Source organism: Ascaphus truei, chromosome 4, assembly GCF_040206685.1.
Source record: "Ascaphus truei isolate aAscTru1 chromosome 4, aAscTru1.hap1, whole genome shotgun sequence".
Lineage (NCBI taxonomy): Eukaryota > Metazoa > Chordata > Amphibia > Anura > Ascaphidae > Ascaphus > Ascaphus truei.
Genome location: NC_134486.1, coordinates 33,363,999 through 33,388,728, shown reverse-complemented (window position 1 = coordinate 33,388,728; position 24,730 = coordinate 33,363,999). Strand labels below are relative to the sequence as shown.

General features: G+C 38.3%; 6 non-coding genes across 6 annotated transcripts; all 6 read right to left on the bottom strand.

The window, feature by feature from the left end:
* Positions 1 to 1,316: 1,316 nt before the first annotated feature.
* On the bottom strand, positions 1,317 to 1,398 carry TRNAS-GCU (transfer RNA serine (anticodon GCU)). The gene has a single exon. It is a non-coding gene; the product is annotated as a tRNA-Ser (tRNA).
* A 4,756-nt stretch (positions 1,399 to 6,154) lies between these two features.
* On the bottom strand, positions 6,155 to 6,236 carry TRNAS-GCU (transfer RNA serine (anticodon GCU)). Its single transcript has one exon. It is a non-coding gene; the product is annotated as a tRNA-Ser (tRNA).
* Positions 6,237 to 10,993: 4,757 nt separating this feature from the next.
* TRNAS-GCU (transfer RNA serine (anticodon GCU)) lies at positions 10,994 to 11,075 on the bottom strand. Its single transcript has one exon. It is a non-coding gene; the product is annotated as a tRNA-Ser (tRNA).
* A 6,252-nt stretch (positions 11,076 to 17,327) lies between these two features.
* Positions 17,328 to 17,409, bottom strand: TRNAS-GCU (transfer RNA serine (anticodon GCU)). The gene has a single exon. It is a non-coding gene; the product is annotated as a tRNA-Ser (tRNA).
* A 2,714-nt stretch (positions 17,410 to 20,123) lies between these two features.
* On the bottom strand, positions 20,124 to 20,205 carry TRNAS-GCU (transfer RNA serine (anticodon GCU)). Its single transcript has one exon. It is a non-coding gene; the product is annotated as a tRNA-Ser (tRNA).
* A 4,199-nt stretch (positions 20,206 to 24,404) lies between these two features.
* TRNAS-GCU (transfer RNA serine (anticodon GCU)) lies at positions 24,405 to 24,486 on the bottom strand. Its single transcript has one exon. It is a non-coding gene; the product is annotated as a tRNA-Ser (tRNA).
* Between the last annotated feature and the right edge of the window lie 244 nt (positions 24,487 to 24,730).

Sequence of the window (24,730 nt, the reverse complement as noted above, 5' to 3'; positions counted from 1 at the left end):
GTTTTCTTCCCCATCCATATGAATGTATTTATTTTTGACTATAAAGTATTCAATTCCCTCTGAGAGATAGACATGGGGAGGGCCTGGAAAACATATAACAAATAACCTGGCAATTCTACCCAGCTATGAAATCTACAATTTTTCACATGAGTACAAATCTGTTAGAAGTGTCTTAAATAAAGGGGGTCATTTTCCATGTATAAATCAGCTGGGTCCTTTGTAATATAAATACCCAAGTATTTGATGAAAGATATTTCCAGCGGTAAGAAAAAGAGGTCTTGAGAGCTGCTTCCATAGCTTGATGCATACCTACAGTATAGCAAGAGCCTTTAGTTTAGTGACATTCATTTTGAAATCTGATATTGTACTAAAGGTATGTAATGTTTTTTTGGAAATTTGTTAGGGAAATCAGCGGATTAGTTAACATCAAAAGAATATCATCTGCAAAATAAACTCAATTTATATTCAGTCTCTCCCAACTGATGTCCCAAAATGTCTGGATTCTTCCTTATGCTTATAGCTAAGGGTTCAAAAGCCAATGCAAATATCAGTGGTTAATGGGGGCATCACCGGCGAGTACCATTTGATAAGAGAAAAGGTTCAGAGAGGAACCCACAGCATTGACTCTTGCAGTAGGGTAGTCGTACAGAGCAGATACAGCCCCCAAAAATCCTTCATAAAGAACATAAGTCCTTAGAGGTTATATTTCTCATTTAGTCTATCGAAGGCTTTCTCTGCCTCCAAAAAAAGTAGAACTAAGGGAATTTGTTTAGAACGTGCATAATATATAAGATTGAAATTTCTCTTGGTGGTGTCTGTTACTTGTCTCTTAGAGACAAAACCCACTAGGTCAGGTTGGATCATGGAAGGAAGAACCTCCCCCAATGTGTTTGCCATCATTTTGGTCTTTCATTTTCTATCAGTATTAAGTAAGGATGTAGGTCTGTAGTTTGAACAAAGAATGTGATCCCTCTTTAGGGAGAGTGACAATGATTGCCTACGGCATTTCTGAAGTGAGTTTTAAAAGAGACATACAGCTATGAAACAATGACAGAAGATGAGAGGTTAAGATATCAGAAAATGTCTTATAGTATTTATTTTAAAAAGCCGTCTGGGCCGCTTGACATTAATTTAAGGTAGAGTAACTGTATGCCCACTGACATCATTAATATTTCAACAGGGCAGTCCTGTTATGATCCTTCCATCTCTAATACCAGAAGTTCAGGGGTAGGATGAAATTAAAATAAATGGAGTCACTGACAGATATGGCAAGCGTTAAAAAACATGTTTAATTATCAGATATTAAACAAAGCATACGACGAGGATGGGATTCGAACCCATGCGTGCAGAGCACAATGGATTAGCAGTCCATCGCCTTAACCACTCGGCCACCTCGTCTTCTGTGCTCTGTACATTTAATCGTCTCAAACCGAGCCGATTTCAATATGTACTAAAGTCCCTCATTTTTATTTTAGAACTGTTTATTTAGAGCATTTTCAACAGAAGTATAGGAGAAAATGATAACTTGTTAGATGTTCCTTAAGGTTTACCTCTCTCGATGTTGGTAAAAGCACAGCCAAAGGTGGAGGTTCCTTCTGCATTACGTAGTTCTCAATCGTGCATCGACATGCTGATAATACGTGTGAAGACAGTATATCGATCTGTTTGGATATGATGCATCGTTCCAACGTTCCCACAACCTCTCCAGCATCTATTGGAGGACTCCCGAAACAATTTGTCAACTCTATCTGTCACTAGATACCAAAACAAAGAGAACTTTATATCCATTTGTCTTTACATTTCTGTAGATTGAACTTTTAGATGTATCACTAGAGATAACTTCTCACTTCTCTAGTGATAAATTTATGCCCAGTTCTCTTTCCCAGTGTAGAATGTATGAAAGATTAGTACTTGGGTACACATCCTGTAAAATATTATATAGAAGAGAAATACAGTCTCCTATAAAGATAGAATTCAGGCACAGTTACAGTTTGTCAAAGCAGGTGATCCCACCTAACGTCCACCATGCAAATTCAATGAGTTTGTGAAATGTCGTAATTGGAGATAACGGAAAAACTCAGAGTGGGGAAGATCCTATTTTATTTGTTGTTCAGTGAATTCAGTGAAAGATTTTGACAATCAAGATTCAAAACAAGCAAGAAAGCTCTTAGTTTTGCAGCCTGTCATAGATTTTACACTGGAAAGTAGTAGTAACATAGGAGGCAAGTCCCGGGCTAGCCCAGCCCTCATGGCAAATTTATTCCAGTAAAATAAGAGAAATAGAAAAGATGAATGTCATCAATTTCTCCAGGGCGTTTTTAATTGGGTATCCAAAGTATGTTTGTAAAGGGAGTGGGGGATAGTACATTGTCAACTTCCACCCAACATTAGAGATCAGGGTTGGCATGCCAGTCAACGAGAGCTGAGAATTGTGTGGTCAGATAGAAGTTAAAGTTTGGGAGGACCAAGTCACCCCTGACTGATGTTCTCTACAAATTGGTCATAGATGTTCTTGTTTTCTTCCCCATCCATATGAATGTATTTATTTTTGACTATAAAGTATTCAATTCCCTCTGAGAGATAGACATGGGGAGGGCCTGGAAAACATATAACAAATAACCTGGCAATTCTACCCAGCTATGAAATCTACAATTTTTCACATGAGTACAAATCTGTTAGAAGTGTCTTAAATAAAGGGGGTCATTTTCCATGTATAAATCAGCTGGGTCCTTTGTAATATAAATACCCAAGTATTTGATGAAAGATATTTCCAGCGGTAAGAAAAAGAGGTCTTGAGAGCTGCTTCCATAGCTTGATGCATACCTACAGTATAGCAGAGCCTTTAGTTTAGTGACATTCATTTTGAAATCTGATATTGTACTAAAGGTATGTCATGTTTTTTTGGAAATTTGTTAGGGAAATCAGTGGATTAGTTAACATTAAAAGAATATCATCTGCAAAATAAACTCAATTTATATTCAGTCTCTCCCAACTGATGTCCCAAAATGTCTGGATTCTTCCTTATGCTTATAGCTAAGGGTTCAAAAGCCAATGCAAATATCTGTGGTTAATGGGGGCATCACCGGCGAGTACCATTTGATAAGAGAAAAGGTTCAGAGAGGAACCCACAGCATTGACTCTTGCCGTAGGGTAGTCGTACAGAGCAGATACAGCCCCCAAAAATCCTTCATAAAGAACATAAGTCCTTAGAGGTTATATTTCCCATTTAGTCTATCGAAGGCTTTCTCTGCCTCCAAAAAAAGTAGAACTAAGGGAATTTGTTTAGAACGTGCATAATATATAAGATTGAAATTTCTCTTGGTGGTGTCTGTTACTTGTCTCTTAGAGACAAAACCCACTAGGTCAGGTTGGATCATGGAAGGAAGAACCTCCCCCAATGTGTTTGCCATCATTTTGGTCTTTCATTTTCTATCAGTATTAAGTAAGGATGTAGGTCTGTAGTTTGAACAAAGAATGTGATCCCTCTTTAGGGAGAGTGACAATGATTGCCTACGGCATTTCTGAAGTGAGTTTTAAAAGAGACATACAGCTATGAAACAATGACAGAAGATGAGAGGTTAAGATATCAGAAAATGTCTTATAGTATTTATTTTAAAAAGCCGTCTGGGCCGCTTGACATTAATTTAAGGTAGAGTAACTGTATGCCCACTGACATCATTAATATTTCAACTGGGCAGTCCTGTTATGATCCTTCCATCTCTAATACCAGAAGTTCAGGGGTAGGATGAAATTAAAATAAATGGAGTCACTGACAGATATGGCAAGCGTTAAAAAACATGTTTAATTATCAGATATTAAACAAAACATAAGACGAGGAAGGAATTAGAACCCATGCGTGCAGAGCACAATGGATTAGCAGTCCATCGCCTTAACCACTCGGCCACCTCGTCATCTGTGCTCTGTGCTCTGTACATTTAATCGTCTCAATCGTGCATCGACATGCTGATAATACGTGTGAAGACAGTATATCGATCTGTTTGGATATGATGCATCGTTCCCACAACCTCTGCAGCATCTATTGGAGGACTCCCGAAACAATTTGTCAACTCTATCTGTCACTAGATACCAAAACAAAGAGAACTTTATATCAATTTGTCTTTACATTTCTGTAGATTGAACTTTTAGATGTATCACTAGAGATAACTTCTCACTTCTCTAGTTTTAAATTTATGCCCAGTTCTCTTTCCCAGTGTAGAATGTATGAAAGATTAGTACTAGGGTACACATCCTGTAAAATATTATATAGAAGAGAAATACAGTCTGCTATAAAGATAGAATTCAGGCACAGTTACAGTTTCTCAAAGCAGGTGATCCCACCTAACGTCCACCATGCAAATTCAATGAGTTTGTGAAATGTCGTAATTGGAGATAACGGAAAAACTCAGAGTGGGGAAGATCCTATTTTATTTGTTGTTCAGTGAATTCAGTGAAAGATTTTGACAATCAAGATTCAAAACAAGCAAGAAAGCTCTCAGTTTTGCAGCCTGTCATAGATTTTACACTGGAAAGTAGTAGTAACATAGGAGGCAAGTCCCGGGCTAGCCCAGCCCTCATGGCAAATTTATTCCAGTAAAATAAGAGAAAAGGAAAAGATGAATGTCATCAATTTCTCCAGGGCGTTTTTAAGTGGGTATCCAAAGTATGTTTGTAAAGGGAGTGGGGGATAGTACATTGTCAACTTCCATCCAACATTAGAGATCAGTGTTGGCATGCCAGTCAACGGGAGCTGAGAATTGTGTGGTCAGATAGAAGTTAAAGTTTGGGAGGACCAAGCCACCCCTGACCGCTGTTCTCTACAAATTGTCATAGATGTTCTTGTTTTCTTCCCCATCCATATGAATGTATTTATTTTTGACTATAAAGTATTCAATTCCCTCTGAGAGATAGACATGGGGAGGGCCTGGAAAACATATAACAAATAACCTGGCAATTCTACCCAGCTATGAAATCTACAATTTTTCACATGAGTACAAATCTGTTAGAAGTGTCTTAAATAAAGGGGGTCATTTTCCATGTATAAATCAGCTGGGTCCTTTGTAATATAAATACCCAAGTATTTGATGAAAGATATTTCCAGCGGTAAGAAAAAGAGGTCTTGAGAGCTGCTTCCATAGCTTGATGCATACCTACAGTATAGCAAGAGCCTTTAGTTTAGTGACATTCATTTTGAAATCTGATATTGTACTAAAGGTATGTAATGTTTTTTTGGAAATTTGTTAGGGAAATCAGCGGATTAGTTAACATCAAAAGAATATCATCTGCAAAATAAACTCAATTTATATTCAGTCTCTCCCAACTGATGTCCCAAAATGTCTGGATTCTTCCTTATGCTTATAGCTAAGGGTTCAAAAGCCAATGCAAATATCAGTGGTTAATGGGGGCATCACCGGCGAGTACCATTTGATAAGAGAAAAGGTTCAGAGAGGAACCCACAGCATTGACTCTTGCAGTAGGGTAGTCGTACAGAGCAGATACAGCCCCCAAAAATCCTTCATAAAGAACATAAGTCCTTAGAGGTTATATTTCTCATTTAGTCTATCGAAGGCTTTCTCTGCCTCCAAAAAAAGTAGAACTAAGGGAATTTGTTTAGAACGTGCATAATATATAAGATTGAAATTTCTCTTGGTGGTGTCTGTTACTTGTCTCTTAGAGACAAAACCCACTAGGTCAGGTTGGATCATGGAAGGAAGAACCTCCCCCAATGTGTTTGCCATCATTTTGGTCTTTCATTTTCTATCAGTATTAAGTAAGGATGTAGGTCTGTAGTTTGAACAAAGAATGTGATCCCTCTTTAGGGAGAGTGACAATGATTGCCTACGGCATTTCTGAAGTGAGTTTTAAAAGAGACATACAGCTATGAAACAATGACAGAAGATGAGAGGTTAAGATATCAGAAAATGTCTTATAGTATTTATTTTAAAAAGCCGTCTGGGCCGCTTGACATTAATTTAAGGTAGAGTAACTGTATGCCCACTGACATCATTAATATTTCAACAGGGCAGTCCTGTTATGATCCTTCCATCTCTAATACCAGAAGTTCAGGGGTAGGATGAAATTAAAATAAATGGAGTCACTGACAGATATGGCAAGCGTTAAAAAACATGTTTAATTATCAGATATTAAACAAAGCATACGACGAGGATGGGATTCGAACCCATGCGTGCAGAGCACAATGGATTAGCAGTCCATCGCCTTAACCACTCGGCCACCTCGTCTTCTGTGCTCTGTACATTTAATCGTCTCAAACCGAGCCGATTTCAATATGTACTAAAGTCCCTCATTTTTATTTTAGAACTGTTTATTTAGAGCATTTTCAACAGAAGTATAGGAGAAAATGATAACTTGTTAGATGTTCCTTAAGGTTTACCTCTCTCGATGTTGGTAAAAGCACAGCCAAAGGTGGAGGTTCCTTCTGCATTACGTAGTTCTCAATCGTGCATCGACATGCTGATAATACGTGTGAAGACAGTATATCGATCTGTTTGGATATGATGCATCGTTCCAACGTTCCCACAACCTCTCCAGCATCTATTGGAGGACTCCCGAAACAATTTGTCAACTCTATCTGTCACTAGATACCAAAACAAAGAGAACTTTATATCCATTTGTCTTTACATTTCTGTAGATTGAACTTTTAGATGTATCACTAGAGATAACTTCTCACTTCTCTAGTGATAAATTTATGCCCAGTTCTCTTTCCCAGTGTAGAATGTATGAAAGATTAGTACTTGGGTACACATCCTGTAAAATATTATATAGAAGAGAAATACAGTCTCCTATAAAGATAGAATTCAGGCACAGTTACAGTTTGTCAAAGCAGGTGATCCCACCTAACGTCCACCATGCAAATTCAATGAGTTTGTGAAATGTCGTAATTGGAGATAACGGAAAAACTCAGAGTGGGGAAGATCCTATTTTATTTGTTGTTCAGTGAATTCAGTGAAAGATTTTGACAATCAAGATTCAAAACAAGCAAGAAAGCTCTTAGTTTTGCAGCCTGTCATAGATTTTACACTGGAAAGTAGTAGTAACATAGGAGGCAAGTCCCGGGCTAGCCCAGCCCTCATGGCAAATTTATTCCAGTAAAATAAGAGAAATAGAAAAGATGAATGTCATCAATTTCTCCAGGGCGTTTTTAATTGGGTATCCAAAGTATGTTTGTAAAGGGAGTGGGGGATAGTACATTGTCAACTTCCACCCAACATTAGAGATCAGGGTTGGCATGCCAGTCAACGAGAGCTGAGAATTGTGTGGTCAGATAGAAGTTAAAGTTTGGGAGGACCAAGTCACCCCTGACTGATGTTCTCTACAAATTGGTCATAGATGTTCTTGTTTTCTTCCCCATCCATATGAATGTATTTATTTTTGACTATAAAGTATTCAATTCCCTCTGAGAGATAGACATGGGGAGGGCCTGGAAAACATATAACAAATAACCTGGCAATTCTACCCAGCTATGAAATCTACAATTTTTCACATGAGTACAAATCTGTTAGAAGTGTCTTAAATAAAGGGGGTCATTTTCCATGTATAAATCAGCTGGGTCCTTTGTAATATAAATACCCAAGTATTTGATGAAAGATATTTCCAGCGGTAAGAAAAAGAGGTCTTGAGAGCTGCTTCCATAGCTTGATGCATACCTACAGTATAGCAGAGCCTTTAGTTTAGTGACATTCATTTTGAAATCTGATATTGTACTAAAGGTATGTCATGTTTTTTTGGAAATTTGTTAGGGAAATCAGTGGATTAGTTAACATTAAAAGAATATCATCTGCAAAATAAACTCAATTTATATTCAGTCTCTCCCAACTGATGTCCCAAAATGTCTGGATTCTTCCTTATGCTTATAGCTAAGGGTTCAAAAGCCAATGCAAATATCTGTGGTTAATGGGGGCATCACCGGCGAGTACCATTTGATAAGAGAAAAGGTTCAGAGAGGAACCCACAGCATTGACTCTTGCCGTAGGGTAGTCGTACAGAGCAGATACAGCCCCCAAAAATCCTTCATAAAGAACATAAGTCCTTAGAGGTTATATTTCCCATTTAGTCTATCGAAGGCTTTCTCTGCCTCCAAAAAAAGTAGAACTAAGGGAATTTGTTTAGAACGTGCATAATATATAAGATTGAAATTTCTCTTGGTGGTGTCTGTTACTTGTCTCTTAGAGACAAAACCCACTAGGTCAGGTTGGATCATGGAAGGAAGAACCTCCCCCAATGTGTTTGCCATCATTTTGGTCTTTCATTTTCTATCAGTATTAAGTAAGGATGTAGGTCTGTAGTTTGAACAAAGAATGTGATCCCTCTTTAGGGAGAGTGACAATGATTGCCTACGGCATTTCTGAAGTGAGTTTTAAAAGAGACATACAGCTATGAAACAATGACAGAAGATGAGAGGTTAAGATATCAGAAAATGTCTTATAGTATTTATTTTAAAAAGCCGTCTGGGCCGCTTGACATTAATTTAAGGTAGAGTAACTGTATGCCCACTGACATCATTAATATTTCAACTGGGCAGTCCTGTTATGATCCTTCCATCTCTAATACCAGAAGTTCAGGGGTAGGATGAAATTAAAATAAATGGAGTCACTGACAGATATGGCAAGCGTTAAAAAACATGTTTAATTATCAGATATTAAACAAAACATAAGACGAGGAAGGAATTAGAACCCATGCGTGCAGAGCACAATGGATTAGCAGTCCATCGCCTTAACCACTCGGCCACCTCGTCATCTGTGCTCTGTGCTCTGTACATTTAATCGTCTCAATCGTGCATCGACATGCTGATAATACGTGTGAAGACAGTATATCGATCTGTTTGGATATGATGCATCGTTCCCACAACCTCTGCAGCATCTATTGGAGGACTCCCGAAACAATTTGTCAACTCTATCTGTCACTAGATACCAAAACAAAGAGAACTTTATATCAATTTGTCTTTACATTTCTGTAGATTGAACTTTTAGATGTATCACTAGAGATAACTTCTCACTTCTCTAGTTTTAAATTTATGCCCAGTTCTCTTTCCCAGTGTAGAATGTATGAAAGATTAGTACTAGGGTACACATCCTGTAAAATATTATATAGAAGAGAAATACAGTCTGCTATAAAGATAGAATTCAGGCACAGTTACAGTTTCTCAAAGCAGGTGATCCCACCTAACGTCCACCATGCAAATTCAATGAGTTTGTGAAATGTCGTAATTGGAGATAACGGAAAAACTCAGAGTGGGCAAGATCCTATTTTATTTGTTGTTCAGTGAATTCAGTGAAAGATTTTGACAATCAAGATTCAAAACAAGCAAGAAAGCTCTTAGTTTTGCAGCCTGTCATAGATTTTACACTGGAAAGTAGTAGTAACATAGGAGGCAAGTCCCGGGCTAGCCCAGCCCTCATGGCAAATTTATTCCAGTAAAATAAGAGAAATAGAAAAGATGAATGTCATCAATTTATCCAGGGCGTTTTTAATTGGGTATCCAAAGTATGTTTGTAAAGGGAGTGGGGGATAGTACATTGTCAACTTCCACCCAACATAAGAGATCAGGGTTGGCATGCCAGTCAACGAGAGCTGAGAATTGTGTGGTCAGATAGAAGTTAAAGTTTGGGAGGACCAAGTCACCCCTGACTGATGTTCTCTTCAAATTGGTCATAGATGTTCTTGTTTTCTTTCCCATCCATATGAATGTATTTATTTTTGACTATAAAGTATTCAATTCCCTCTGAGAGATAGGCATGGGGAGGGCCTGGAAAACATATAACAAATAACCTGGCAATTCTACCCAGCTATGAAATCTACAATTTTTCACATGAGTACAAATCTGTTAGAAGTGTCTTAAATAAAGGGGGTCATTTTCCATGTATAAATCAGCTGGGTCCTTTGTAATATAAATACCCAAGTATTTGATGAAAGATATTTCCAGCGGTAAGAAAAAGAGGTCTTGAGAGCTGCTTCCATAGCTTGATGCATACCTACAGTATAGCAAGAGCCTTTAGTTTAGTGACATTCATTTTGAAATCTGATATTGTACTAAAGGTATGTAATGTTTTTTTGGAAATTTGTTAGGGAAATCAGCGGATTAGTTAACATCAAAAGAATATCATCTGCAAAATAAACTCAATTTATATTCAGTCTCTCCCAACTGATGTCCCAAAATGTCTGGATTCTTCCTTATGCTTATAGCTAAGGGTTCAAAAGCCAATGCAAATATCAGTGGTTAATGGGGGCATCACCGGCGAGTACCATTTGATAAGAGAAATGGTTCAGAGAGGAACCCACAGCATTGACTCTTGCAGTAGGGTAGTCGTACAGAGCAGATACAGCCCCCAAAAATCCTTCATAAAGAACATAAGTCCTTAGAGGTTATATTTCTCATTTAGTCTATCGAAGGCTTTCTCTGCCTCCAAAAAAAGTAGAACTAAGGGAATTTGTTTAGAACGTGCATAATATATAAGATTGAAATTTCTCTTGGTGGTGTCTGTTACTTGTCTCTTAGAGACAAAACCCACTAGGTCAGGTTGGATCATGGAAGGAAGAACCTCCCCCAATGTGTTTGCCATCATTTTGGTCTTTCATTTTCTATCAGTATTAAGTAAGGATGTAGGTCTGTAGTTTGAACAAAGAATGTGATCCCTCTTTAGGGAGAGTGACAATGATTGCCTACGGCATTTCTGAAGTGAGTTTTAAAAGAGACATACAGCTATGAAACAATGACAGAAGATGAGAGGTTAAGATATCAGAAAATGTCTTATAGTATTTATTTTAAAAAGCCGTCTGGGCCGCTTGACATTAATTTAAGGTAGAGTAACTGTATGCCCACTGACATCATTAATATTTCAACAGGGCAGTCCTGTTATGATCCTTCCATCTCTAATACCAGAAGTTCAGGGGTAGGATGAAATTAAAATAAATGGAGTCACTGACAGATATGGCAAGCGTTAAAAAACATGTTTAATTATCAGATATTAAACAAAGCATACGTCGAGGATGGGATTCGAACCCATGCGTGCAGAGCACAATGGATTAGCAGTCCATCGCCTTAACCACTCGGCCACCTCGTCTTCTGTGCTCTGTACATTTAATCGTCTCAAACCGAGCCGATTTCAATATGTACTAAAGTCCCTCATTTTTATTTTAGAACTGTTTATTTAGAGCATTTTCAACAGAAGTATAGGAGAAAATGATAACTTGTTAGATGTTCCTTAAGGTTTACCTCTCTCGATGTTGGTAAAAGCACAGCCAAAGGTGGAGGTTCCTTCTGCATTACGTAGTTCTCAATCGTGCATCGACATGCTGATAATACGTGTGAAGACAGTATATCGATCTGTTTGGATATGATGCATCGTTCCAACGTTCCCACAACCTCTCCAGCATCTATTGGAGGACTCCCGAAACAATTTGTCAACTCTATCTGTCACTAGATACCAAAACAAAGAGAACTTTATATCCATTTGTCTTTACATTTCTGTAGATTGAACTTTTAGATGTATCACTAGAGATAACTTCTCACTTCTCTAGTGATAAATTTATGCCCAGTTCTCTTTCCCAGTGTAGAATGTATGAAAGATTAGTACTTGGGTACACATCCTGTAAAATATTATATAGAAGAGAAATACAGTCTCCTATAAAGATAGAATTCAGGCACAGTTACAGTTTGTCAAAGCAGGTGATCCCACCTAACGTCCACCATGCAAATTCAATGAGTTTGTGAAATGTCGTAATTGGAGATAACGGAAAAACTCAGAGTGGGGAAGATCCTATTTTATTTGTTGTTCAGTGAATTCAGTGAAAGATTTTGACAATCAAGATTCAAAACAAGCAAGGAAGCTCTTAGTTTTGCAGCCTGTCATAGATTTTACACTGGAAAGTAGTAGTAACATAGGAGGCAAGTCCCGGGCTAGCCCAGCCCTCATGGCAAATTTATTCCAGTAAAATAAGAGAAATAGAAAAGATGAATGTCATCAATTTCTCCAGGGCGTTTTTAATTGGGTATCCAAAGTATGTTTGTAAAGGGAGTGGGGGATAGTACATTGTCAACTTCCACCCAACATTAGAGATCAGGGTTGGCATGCCAGTCAACGAGAGCTGAGAATTGTGTGGTCAGATAGAAGTTAAAGTTTGGGAGGACCAAGTCACCCCTGACTGATGTTCTCTACAAATTGGTCATAGATGTTCTTGTTTTCTTCCCCATCCATATGAATGTATTTATTTTTGACTATAAAGTATTCAATTCCCTCTGAGAGATAGACATGGGGAGGGCCTGGAAAACATATAACAAATAACCTGGCAATTCTACCCAGCTATGAAATCTACAATTTTTCACATGAGTACAAATCTGTTAGAAGTGTCTTAAATAAAGGGGGTCATTTTCCATGTATAAATCAGCTGGGTCCTTTGTAATATAAATACCCAAGTATTTGATGAAAGATATTTCCAGCGGTAAGAAAAAGAGGTCTTGAGAGCTGCTTCCATAGCTTGATGCATACCTACAGTATAGCAAGAGCCTTTAGTTTAGTGACATTCATTTTGAAATCTGATATTGTACTAAAGGTATGTCATGTTTTTTTGGAAATTTGTTAGGGAAATCAGTGGATTAGTTAACATTAAAAGAATATCATCTGCAAAATAAACTCAATTTATATTCAGTCTCTCCCAACTGATGTCCCAAAATGTCTGGATTCTTCCTTATGCTTATAGCTAAGGGTTCAAAAGCCAATGCAAATATCTGTGGTTAATGGGGGCATCACCGGCGAGTACCATTTGATAAGAGAAAAGGTTCAGAGAGGAACCCACAGCATTGACTCTTGCCGTAGGGTAGTCGTACAGAGCAGATACAGCCCCCAAAAATCCTTCATAAAGAACATAAGTCCTTAGAGGTTATATTTCCCATTTAGTCTATCGAAGGCTTTCTCTGCCTCCAAAAAAAGTAGAACTAAGGGAATTTGTTTAGAACGTGCATAATATATAAGATTGAAATTTCTCTTGGTGGTGTCTGTTACTTGTCTCTTAGAGACAAAACCCACTAGGTCAGGTTGGATCATGGAAGGAAGAACCTCCCCCAATGTGTTTGCCATCATTTTGGTCTTTCATTTTCTATCAGTATTAAGTAAGGATGTAGGTCTGTAGTTTGAACAAAGAATGTGATCCCTCTTTAGGGAGAGTGACAATGATTGCCTACGGCATTTCTGAAGTGAGTTTTAAAAGAGACATACAGCTATGAAACAATGACAGAAGATGAGAGGTTAAGATATCAGAAAATGTCTTATAGTATTTATTTTAAAAAGCCGTCTGGGCCGCTTGACATTAATTTAAGGTAGAGTAACTGTATGCCCACTGACATCATTAATATTTCAACTGGGCAGTCCTGTTATGATCCTTCCATCTCTAATACCAGAAGTTCAGGGGTAGGATGAAATTAAAATAAATGGAGTCACTGACAGATATGGCAAGCGTTAAAAAACATGTTTAATTATCAGATATTAAACAAAACATAAGACGAGGAAGGAATTAGAACCCATGCGTGCAGAGCACAATGGATTAGCAGTCCATCGCCTTAACCACTCGGCCACCTCGTCATCTGTGCTCTGTGCTCTGTACATTTAATCGTCTCAATCGTGCATCGACATGCTGATAATACATGTGAAGACAGTATATCGATCTGTTTGGATATGATGCATCGTTCCCACAACCTCTGCAGCATCTATTGGAGGACTCCCGAAACAATTTGTCAACTCTATCTGTCACTAGATACCAAAACAAAGAGAACTTTATATCAATTTGTCTTTACATTTCTGTAGATTGAACTTTTAGATGTATCACTAGAGATAACTTCTCACTTCTCTAGTTTTAAATTTATGCCCAGTTCTCTTTCCCAGTGTAGAATGTATGAAAGATTAGTACTAGGGTACACATCCTGTAAAATATTATATAGAAGAGAAATACAGTCTCCTATAAAGATAGAATTCAGGCACAGTTACAGTTTGTCAAAGCCGGTGATCCCACCTAACGTCCACCATGCAAATTCAATGAGTTTGTGAAATGTCGTAATTGGAGATAACGGAAAAACTCAGAGTGGGGAAGATCCTATTTTATTTGTTGTTCAGTGAATTCAGTGAAAGATTTTGACAATCAAGATTCAAAACAAGCAAGAAAGCTCTTAGTTTTGCAGCCTGTCATAGATTTTACACTGGAAAGTAGTAGTAACATAGGAGGCAAGTCCCGGGCTAGCCCAGCCCTCATGGCAAATTTATTCCAGTAAAATAAGAGAAATAGAAAAGATGAATGTCATCAATTTATCCAGGGCGTTTTTAATTGGGTATCCAAAGTATGTTTGTAAAGGGAGTGGGGGATAGTACATTGTCAACTTCCACCCAACATTAGAGATCAGGGTTGGCATGCCAGTCAACGAGAGCTGAGAATTGTGTGGTCAGATAGAAGTTAAAGTTTGGGAGGACCAAGTCACCCCTGACTGATGTTCTCTACAAATTGGTCATAGATGTTCTTGTTTTCTTTCCCATCCATATGAATGTATTTATTTTTGACTATAAAGTATTCAATTCCCTCTGAGAGATAGGCATGGGGAGGGCCTGGAAAACATATAACAAATAAACTGGCAATTCTACCCAGCTATGAAATCTACAATTTTTCACATGAGTACAAATCTGTTAGAAGTGTCTTAAATAAAGGGGGTCATTTTCCATGTATAAATCAGCTGGGTCCTTTGTAATATAAATACCCAAGTATTTGATGAAAGATATTTCCAGCGGTAAGAAAAAGAGGTCTTGAGAGCTGCTTCCATAGCTTGATGCATACCTACAGTATAGCAAGAGCCTTTAGTTTAGTGACATTCATTTTGAAATCTGATATTGTACTAAAGGTATGTCATGTTTTTTTGGAAATTTGTTAGGGAAATCAGTGGATTAGTTAACATTAAAAGAATATCATCTGCAAAATAAACTCAATTTATATTCAGTCTCTCCCAACTGATGTCCCAAAATGTCTGGATTCTTCCTTATGCTTATAGCTAAGGGTTCAAAAGCCAATGCAAATATCAGTGGTTAATAGGGGCATCACCGGTGAGTACCATTTGATAAGAGAAAAGGTTCAGAGAGGAACCCACAGCATTGACTCTTGCAGTAGGGTAGTCGTACAGAGCAGATACAGCCCCCAAAAATCCTTCATAAAGAACATAAGTCCTTAGAGGTTATATTTCCCATTTAGTCTATCGAAGGATTTCTCTGCCTCCAAAAAAAAGTAGAACTAAGGGAATTTGTTTAGAACGTGCATAATATATAAGATTGAAATTTCTCTTGGTGGTGTCTGTTACTTGTCTCTTAGAGACAAAACCCACTAGGTCAGGTTGGATCATGGAAGGAAGAACCTCCCCCAATGTGTTTGCCATCATTTTGGTCTTTCATTTTCTATCAGTATTAAGTAAGGATGTAGGTCTGTAGTTTGAACAAAGAATGTGATCCCTCTTTAGGGAGAGTGACAATGATTGCCTACGGCATTTCTGAAGTGAGTTTTAAAAGAGACATACAGCTATGAAACAATGACAGAAGATGAGAGGTTAAGATATCAGAAAATGTCTTATAGTATTTATTTTAAAAAGCCGTCTGGGCCGCTTGACATTAATTTAAGGTAGAGTAACTGTATGCCCACTGACATCATTAATATTTCAACAGGGCAGTCCTGTTATGATCCTTCCATCTCTAATACCAGAAGTTCAGGGGTAGGATGAAATTAAAATAAATGGAGTCACTGACAGATATGGCAAGCGTTAAAAAACATGTTTAATTATCAGATATTAAACAAAGCATTCGACGAGAATGGGATTCAAACCCATGCGTGCAGAGCACAATGGATTAGCAGTCCATCGCCTTAACAACTCGGCCACCTCGTCATCTGTGCTCTGTGCTCTGTGCTCTGTGCTCTGTGCTCTGTGCTCTGTGCTCTGTGCTCTGTGCTCTGTGCTCTGTGCTCTGTGCTCTGTGCTCTGTGCTCTGTGCTCTGTGCTCTGTGCTCTGTGCTCTGTGCTCTGTGCTCTGTGCTCTGTGCTCTGTGCTCTGTGCTCTGTGCTCTGTGCTCTGTGCTCTGTGCTCTGTGCTCTGTGCTCTGTGCTCTGTGCTCTGTGCTCTGTGCTCTGTGCTCTGTGCTCTGTGCTCTGTGCTCTGTACATTTAATCGTCTCAAACCAAGCCGATTTCAAAATGTACTAAAGTCCCTCATTTTTATTTTAGAACTGTTTATTTAGAGCATTTTCAACAGAAGTATAGGAGAAAATGATAACTTGTTAGATGTTCCTTAAGGTTTACCTCTCTCGATGTTGGTAAAAGCACAGCCAAAGGTGGAGGTTCCTTCTGCATTACGTAGTTCTCAATCGTGCATCGACATGCTGATAATACGTGTGAAGACAGTATATCGATCTGTTTGGATATGATGCATCGTTCCAACGTTCCCACAACCTCTCCAGCATCTATTGGAGGACTCCCGAAACAATTTGTCAACTCTATCTGTCCCTTGATACCAAAACAAAGAGAACTTTATATCCATTTGTCTTTACATTTTTGTAGATTGAACTTTTAGATGTATCACTAGAGATAACTTCTCACTTCTCTAGTGATAAATTCATGCCCAGCTCTCTTTCATAATATATAAGATTGAAATTTCTCTTGGTGGTGTCTGTTACTTGTCTCTTAGAGACAAAACCCACTAGGTCAGGTTGGATCATGGAAGGAAGAACCTCCCCCAATGTGTTTGCCATCATTTTGGTCTTTCATTTTCTATCAGTATTGAAATTTCTCTTGGTGGTGTCTGTTTCTTGTCTCTTAGAGACAAAACCCACTAGGTCAGGTTGGATCATGGAAGGAAGAACCTCCCCCAATGTGTTTGCCATCATTTTGGTCTTTCATTTTCTATCAGTATTAAGTAAGGATGTAGGTCTGTAGTTTGAACAAAGAATGTGATCCCTCTTTAGGGAGAGTGACAATGATTGCCTACGGCATTTCTGAAGTGAGTTTTAAAAGAGACATACAGCTATGAAACAATGACAGAAGATGAGAGGTTAAGATATCAGAAAATGTCTTATAGTATTTATTTTAAAAAGCCGTCTGGGCCGCTTGACATTAATTTAAGGTAGAGTAACTGTATGCCCACTGACATCATTAATATTTCAACAGGGCAGTCCTGTTATGATCCTTCCATCTCTAATACCAGAAGTTCAGGGGTAGGATGAAATTAAAATAAATGGAGTCACTGACAGATATGGCAAGCGTTAAAAAACATGTTTAATTATCAGATATTAAACAAAGCATTCGACGAGGATGGGATTCAAACCCATGCGTGCAGAGCACAATGGATTAGCAGTCCATCGCCTTAACCACTCGGCCACCTCGTCATCTGTGCTCTGTGCTCTGTGCTCTGTGCTCTGTGCTCTGTGCTCTGTGCTCTGTGCTCTGTGCTCTGTGCTCTGTGCTCTGTGCTCTGTGCTCTGTGCTCTGTGCTCTGTGCTCTGTGCTCTGTGCTCTGTGCTCTGTGCTCTGTGCTCTGTGCTCTGTGCTCTGTGCTCTGTGCTCTGTGCTCTGTGCTCTGTGCTCTGTGCTCTGTGCTCTGTGCTCTGTGCTCTGTGCTCTGTGCTCTGTGCTCTGTGCTCTGTGCTCTGTGCTCTGTGCTCTGTGCTCTGTGCTCTGTGCTCTGTGCATTTAATCGTCTCAAACCAAGCTGATTTCAAAATGTACTAAAGTCCCTCATTTTTATTTTAGAACTGTTTATTTAGAGCATTTTCAACAGAAGTATAGGAGAAAATGATAACTTGTTAGATGTTCCTTAAGGTTTACCTCTCTCGATGTTGGTAAAAGCACAGCCAAAGGTGGAGGTTCCTTCTGCATTACGTAGTTCTCAATCGTGCATCGACATGCTGATAATACGTGTGAAGACAGTATATCGATCTGTTTGGATATGATGCATCGTTCCAACGTTCCCACAACCTCTCCAGCATCTATTGGAGGACTCCCGAAACAATTTGTCAACTCTGTCAATAGATACCAAAACAAAGAGAACTTTATATCCATTTGTCTTTACATTTCTGTAGATTGAACTTTTAGATGTATCACTAGAGATAACTTCTCACTTCTCTAGTTTTAAATTTATGCCCAGTTCTCTTTCCCAGTGTAGAATGTATGAAAGATTAGTACTAGGGTACACATCCTGTAAAATATTATATAGAAGAGAAATACAGTCTCCTATAAAGATAGAATTCAGGCACAGTTACAGTTTGTCAAAGCCGGTGATCCCACCTAACGTCCACCATGCAAATTCAATGAGTTTGTGAAATGTCGTAATTGGAGATAACGGAAAAACTCAGAGTGGGGAAGATCCTATTTTATTTGTTGTTCAGTGAATTCAGTGAAAGATTTTGACAATCAAGATTCAAAACAAGCAAGAAAGCTCTCAGTTTTGCAGCCTGTCATAGATTTTACACTGGAAAGTAGTAGTAACATAGGAGGCAAGTCCCGGGCTAGCCCAGCCCTCATGGCAAATTTATTCAAGTAAAATAAGAGAAATAGAAAAGATGAATGTCATCAATTTCTCCAGGGCGTTTTTAAGTGGGTATCCAAAGTATGTTTGTAAAGGGAGTGGGGGATAGTACATTGTCAACTTCCACCCAACATTAGAGATCAGTGTTGGCATGCCAGTCAACGGGAGCTGAGAATTGTGTGGTCAGATAGAAGTTAAAGTTTGGGAGGACCAAGCCACCCCTGACGGCTGTTCTCTATAAATTGTCATAGATGTTCTTGTTTTCTTCCCCATCCATATGAATGTATTTATTTTTGACTATAAAGTATTCAATTCCCTCTGAGAGATAGGCATGGGGAGGGCCTGGAAAACATATAACAAATAACCTGGCAATTCTACCCAGCTATGAAATCTACAATTTTTCACATGAGTACAAATCTGTTAGAAGTGTCTTAAATAAAGGGGGTCATTTTCCATGTATAAATCAGCTGGGTCCTTTGTAATATAAATACCCAAGTATTTGATGAAAGATATTTCCAGCGGTGAGAAAAAGAGGTCTTGAGAGCTGCTTCCATAGCTTGATGCATACCTACAGTATAGCAGGAGCCTTTAGTTTAGTGACATTCATTTTGAAATCTGATATTGTACTAAAGGTATGTCATGTTTTTTTGGAAATTTGTTAGGGATATCAGTGGATTAGTTAACATTAAAAGAATATCATCTGCAAAATAAACTCAATTTATATTCAGTCTCTCCCAACTGATGTCCCAAAATGTCTGGATTCTTCCTTATGCTTATAGCTAAGGGTTCAAAAGCCAATGCAAATATCTGTGGTTAATGGGGGCATCACCGGCGAGTACCATTTGATAAGAGAAAAGGTTCAGAGAGGAACCCACAGCATTGACTCTTGCAGTAGGGTAGTCGTACAGAGCAGATACAGCCCCCAAAAATCCTTCATAAAGAACATAAGTCCTTAGAGGTTATATTTCCCATTTAGTCTATCGAAGGCTTTCTCTGCCTCCAAAAAAAGTAGAACTAAGGGAATTTGTTTAGAACGTGCATAATATATAAGATTGAAATTTCTCTTGGTGGTGTCTGTTTCTTGTCTCTTAGAGACAAAACCCACTAGGTCAGGATGGATCATGGAAGGAAGAACCTCCCCCAATGTGTTTGCCATCATTTTGGTCTTTCATTTTCTATCAGTATTAAGTAAGGATGTAGGTCTGTAGTTTGAACAAAGAATGTGATCCCTCTTTAGGGAGAGTGACAATGATTGCCTACGGCATTTCTGAAGTGAGTTTTAAAAGAGACATACAGCTATGAAACAATGACAAAAGATGAGAGGTTAAGATATCAGAAAATGTCTTATAGTATTTATTTTAAAAAGCCGTCTGGGCCGCTTGACATTAATTTAAGGTAGAGTAACTGTATGCCCACTGACATCATTAATATTTCAACAGGGCAGTCCTGTTATGATCCTTCCATCTCTAATACCAGAAGTTCAGGGGTAGGATGAAATTAAAATAAATGGAGTCACTGACAGATATGGCAAGCGTTAAAAAACATGTTTAATTATCAGATATTAAACAAAGCATACGACGAGGATGGGATTCGAACCCATGCGTGCAGAGCACAATGGATTAGCAGTCTATCGCCTTAACCACTCGGCCACCTCGTCTTCTGTGCGCTAAATACCCAAGTATTTGATGAAAGATATTTCCAGCGGTAAGAAAAAGAGGTCTTGAGAGCTGCTTCCATAGCTTGATGCATACCTACAGTATAGCAAGAGCCTTTAGTTTAGTGACATTCATTTTGAAATCTGATATTGTACTAAAGTTATGTAATGTTTTTTTGGAAATTTGTTAGGGAAATCAGCGGATTAGTTAACATCAAAAGAATATCATCTGCAAAATAAACTCAATTTATATTCAGTCTCTCCCAACTGATGTCCCAAAATGTCTGGATTCTTCCTTATGCTTATAGCTAAGGGTTCAAAAGCCAATGCAAATATCAGTGCTTAATGGGGGCATCACCGGCGAGTACCATTTGATAAGAGAAAAGGTTCAGAGAGGAACCCACAGCATTGACTCTTGCAGTAGGGTAGTCGTACAGAGCAGATACAGCCCCCAAAAATCCTTCATAAAGAACATAAGTCCTTAGAGGTTATATTTCCCATTTAGTCTATCGAAGGCTTTCTCTGCCTCCAAAAAAAAGTAGAACTAAGGGAATTTGTTTAGCACGTGCATAATATATAAGATTGAAATTTCTCTTGGTGGTGTCTGTTTCTTGTCTCTTAGAGACAAAACCCACTAGGTCAGGTTGGATCATGGAAGGAAGAACCTCCCCCAATGTGTTTGCCATCATTTTGGTCTTTCATTTTCTATCAGTATTAAGTAAGGATGTAGGTCTGTAGTTTGAACAAAGAATGTGATCCCTCTTTAGGGAGAGTGACAATGATTGCCTACGGCATTTCTGAAGTGAGTTTTAAAAGAGACATACAGCTATGAAACAATGACAGAAGATGAGAGGTTAAGATATCAGAAAATGTCTTATAGTATTTATTTTAAAAAGCCGTCTGGGCCGCTTGACATTAATTTAAGGTAGAGTAACTGTATGCCCACTGACATCATTAATATTTCAACAGGGCAGTCCTGTTATGATCCTTCCATCTCTAATACCAGAAGTTCAGGGGTAGGATGAAATTAAAATAAATGGAGTCACTGACAGATATGGCAAGCGTTAAAAAACATGTTTAATTATCAGATATTAAACAAAGCATACGACGAGGATGGGATTCGAACCCATGCGTGCAGAGCACAATGGATTAGCATCGCCTTAACCACTCGGCCACCTCGTCATCTGTGCTCTGTGCTCTGTACATTTAATCGTCTCAAACCAAGCCGATTTCAAAATGTACTAAAGTCCCTCATTTTTATTTTAGAACTGTTTATTTAGAGCATTTTCAACAGAAGTATAGGAGAAAATGATAACTTGTTAGATGTTCCTTAAGGTTTACCTCTCTCGATGTTGGTAAAAGCACAGCCAAAGGTGGAGGTTCCTTCTGCATTACGTAGTTCTCAATCGTGCATCGACATGCTGATAATACGTGTGAAGACAGTATATCGATCTGTTTGGATATGATGCATCGTTCCAACGTTCCCACAACCTCTCCAGCATCTATTGGAGGACTCCCGAAACAATTTGTCAACTCTATCTGTCACTTGATACTAAAACAAAGAGAACTTTATATCCATTTGTCTTTACATTTTTGTAGATTGAACTTTTAGATGTATCACTAGAGATAACTTCTCACTTCTCTAGTGATAAATTCATGCCCAGCTCTCTTTCATAATATATAAGATTGAAATTTCTCTTGGTGGTGTCTGTTACTTGTCTCTTAGAGACAAAACCCACTAGGTCAGGTTGGATCATGGAAGGAAGAACCTCCCCCAATGTGTTTGCCATCATTTTGGTCTTTCATTTTCTATCAGTATTAACTAAGGATGTAGGTCTGTAGTTTGAACAAAGAATGTGATCCCTCTTTAGGGAGAGTGACAATGATTGCCTACGGCCTTTCTGAAGTGAGTTTTAAAAGAGACAAACAGTTATGAAACAATGACAGAAGATGAGACGTTAAGATATCAGAAAATGTCTTATAGTATTTATTTTAATAAGCCGTCTGGGCCGCTTGACATTAATTTAAGGTAGAGTAACTGTATGCCCACTGACATCATTAATATTTCAACAGGGCAGTCCTGTTATGATTCTTCCATCTCTAATACCAGAAGTTCAGGGGTAGGATGAAATTAAAATAAACAAGAGAACTTTATATCCATTTGTCTTTACATTTCTGTAGATTGAACTTTTAGATGTATCACTAGAGATAACTTCTCACTTCTCTAGTGATAAATTTATGCCCAGTTCTCTTTCCCAGTGTAGAATGTATGAAAGATTAGTACTAGGGTACACATCCTGTAAAATATTATATAGAAGAGAAATACAGTCTCCTATAAAGATAGAATTCAGGCACAGTTACAGTTTGTCAAAGCCGGTGATCCCACCTAACGTCCACCATGCAAATTCAATGAGTTTGTGAAATGTCGTAATTGGAGATAACGGAAAAACTCAGAGTGGGGAAGATCCTATTTTATTTGTTGTTCAGTGAATTCAGTGAAAGATTTTGACAATCAAGATTCAAAACAAGCAAGAAAGCTCTCAGTTTTGCAGCCTGTCATAGATTTTACACTGGAAAGTAGTAGTAACATAGGAGGCAAGTCCCGGGCTAGCCCAGCCCTCATGGCAAATTTATTCAAGTAAAATAAGAGAAATAGAAAAGATGAATGTCATCAATTTCTCCAGGGCGTTTTTAAGTGGGTATCCAAAGTATGTTTGTAAAGGGAGTGGGGGATAGTACATTGTCAACTTCCACCCAACATTAGAGATCAGTGTTGGCATGCCAGTCAACGGGAGCTGAGAATTGTGTGGTCAGATAGAAGTTAAAGTTTGGGAGGACCAAGCCACCCCTGACGGCTGTTCTCTATAAATTGTCATAGATGTTCTTGTTTTCTTCCCCATCCATATGAATGTATTTATTTTTGACTATAAAGTATTCAATTCCCTCTGAGAGATAGGCATGGGGAGGGCCTGGAAAACATATAACAAATAACCTGGCAATTCTACCCAGCTATGAAATCTACAATTTTTCACATGAGTACAAATCTGTTAGAAGTGTCTTAAATAAAGGGGGTCATTTTCCATGTATAAATCAGCTGGGTCCTTTGTAATATAAATACCCAAGTATTTGATGAAAGATATTTCCAGCGGTGAGAAAAAGAGGTCTTGAGAGCTGCTTCCATAGCTTGATGCATACCTACAGTATAGCAGGAGCCTTTAGTTTAGTGACATTCATTTTGAAATCTGATATTGTACTAAAGGTATGTCATGTTTTTTTGGAAATTTGTTAGGGATATCAGTGGATTAGTTAACATTAAAAGAATATCATCTGCAAAATAAACTCAATTTATATTCAGTCTCTCCCAACTGATGTCCCAAAATGTCTGGATTCTTCCTTATGCTTATAGCTAAGGGTTCAAAAGCCAATGCAAATATCTGTGGTTAATGGGGGCATCACCGGCGAGTACCATTTGATAAGAGAAAAGGTTCAGAGAGGAACCCACAGCATTGACTCTTGCAGTAGGGTAGTCGTACAGAGCAGATACAGCCCCCAAAAATCCTTCATAAAGAACATAAGTCCTTAGAGGTTATATTTCCCATTTAGTCTATCGAAGGCTTTCTCTGCCTCCAAAAAAAGTAGAACTAAGGGAATTTGTTTAGAACGTGCATAATATATAAGATTGAAATTTCTCTTGGTGGTGTCTGTTTCTTGTCTCTTAGAGACAAAACCCACTAGGTCAGGATGGATCATGGAAGGAAGAACCTCCCCCAATGTGTTTGCCATCATTTTGGTCTTTCATTTTCTATCAGTATTAAGTAAGGATGTAGGTCTGTAGTTTGAACAAAGAATGTGATCCCTCTTTAGGGAGAGTGACAATGATTGCCTACGGCATTTCTGAAGTGAGTTTTAAAAGAGACATACAGCTATGAAACAATGACAAAAGATGAGAGGTTAAGATATCAGAAAATGTCTTATAGTATTTATTTTAAAAAGCCGTCTGGGCCGCTTGACATTAATTTAAGGTAGAGTAACTGTATGCCCACTGACATCATTAATATTTCAACAGGGCAGTCCTGTTATGATCCTTCCATCTCTAATACCAGAAGTTCAGGGGTAGGATGAAATTAAAATAAATGGAGTCACTGACAGATATGGCAAGCGTTAAAAAACATGTTTAATTATCAGATATTAAACAAAGCATACGACGAGGATGGGATTCGAACCCATGCGTGCAGAGCACAATGGATTAGCAGTCTATCGCCTTAACCACTCGGCCACCTCGTCTTCTGTGCGCTAAATACCCAAGTATTTGATGAAAGATATTTCCAGCGGTAAGAAAAAGAGGTCTTGAGAGCTGCTTCCATAGCTTGATGCATACCTACAGTATAGCAAGAGCCTTTAGTTTAGTGACATTCATTTTGAAATCTGATATTGTACTAAAGGTATGTAATGTTTTTTTGGAAATTTGTTAGGGAAATCAGCGGATTAGTTAACATCAAAAGAATATCATCTGCAAAATAAACTCAAT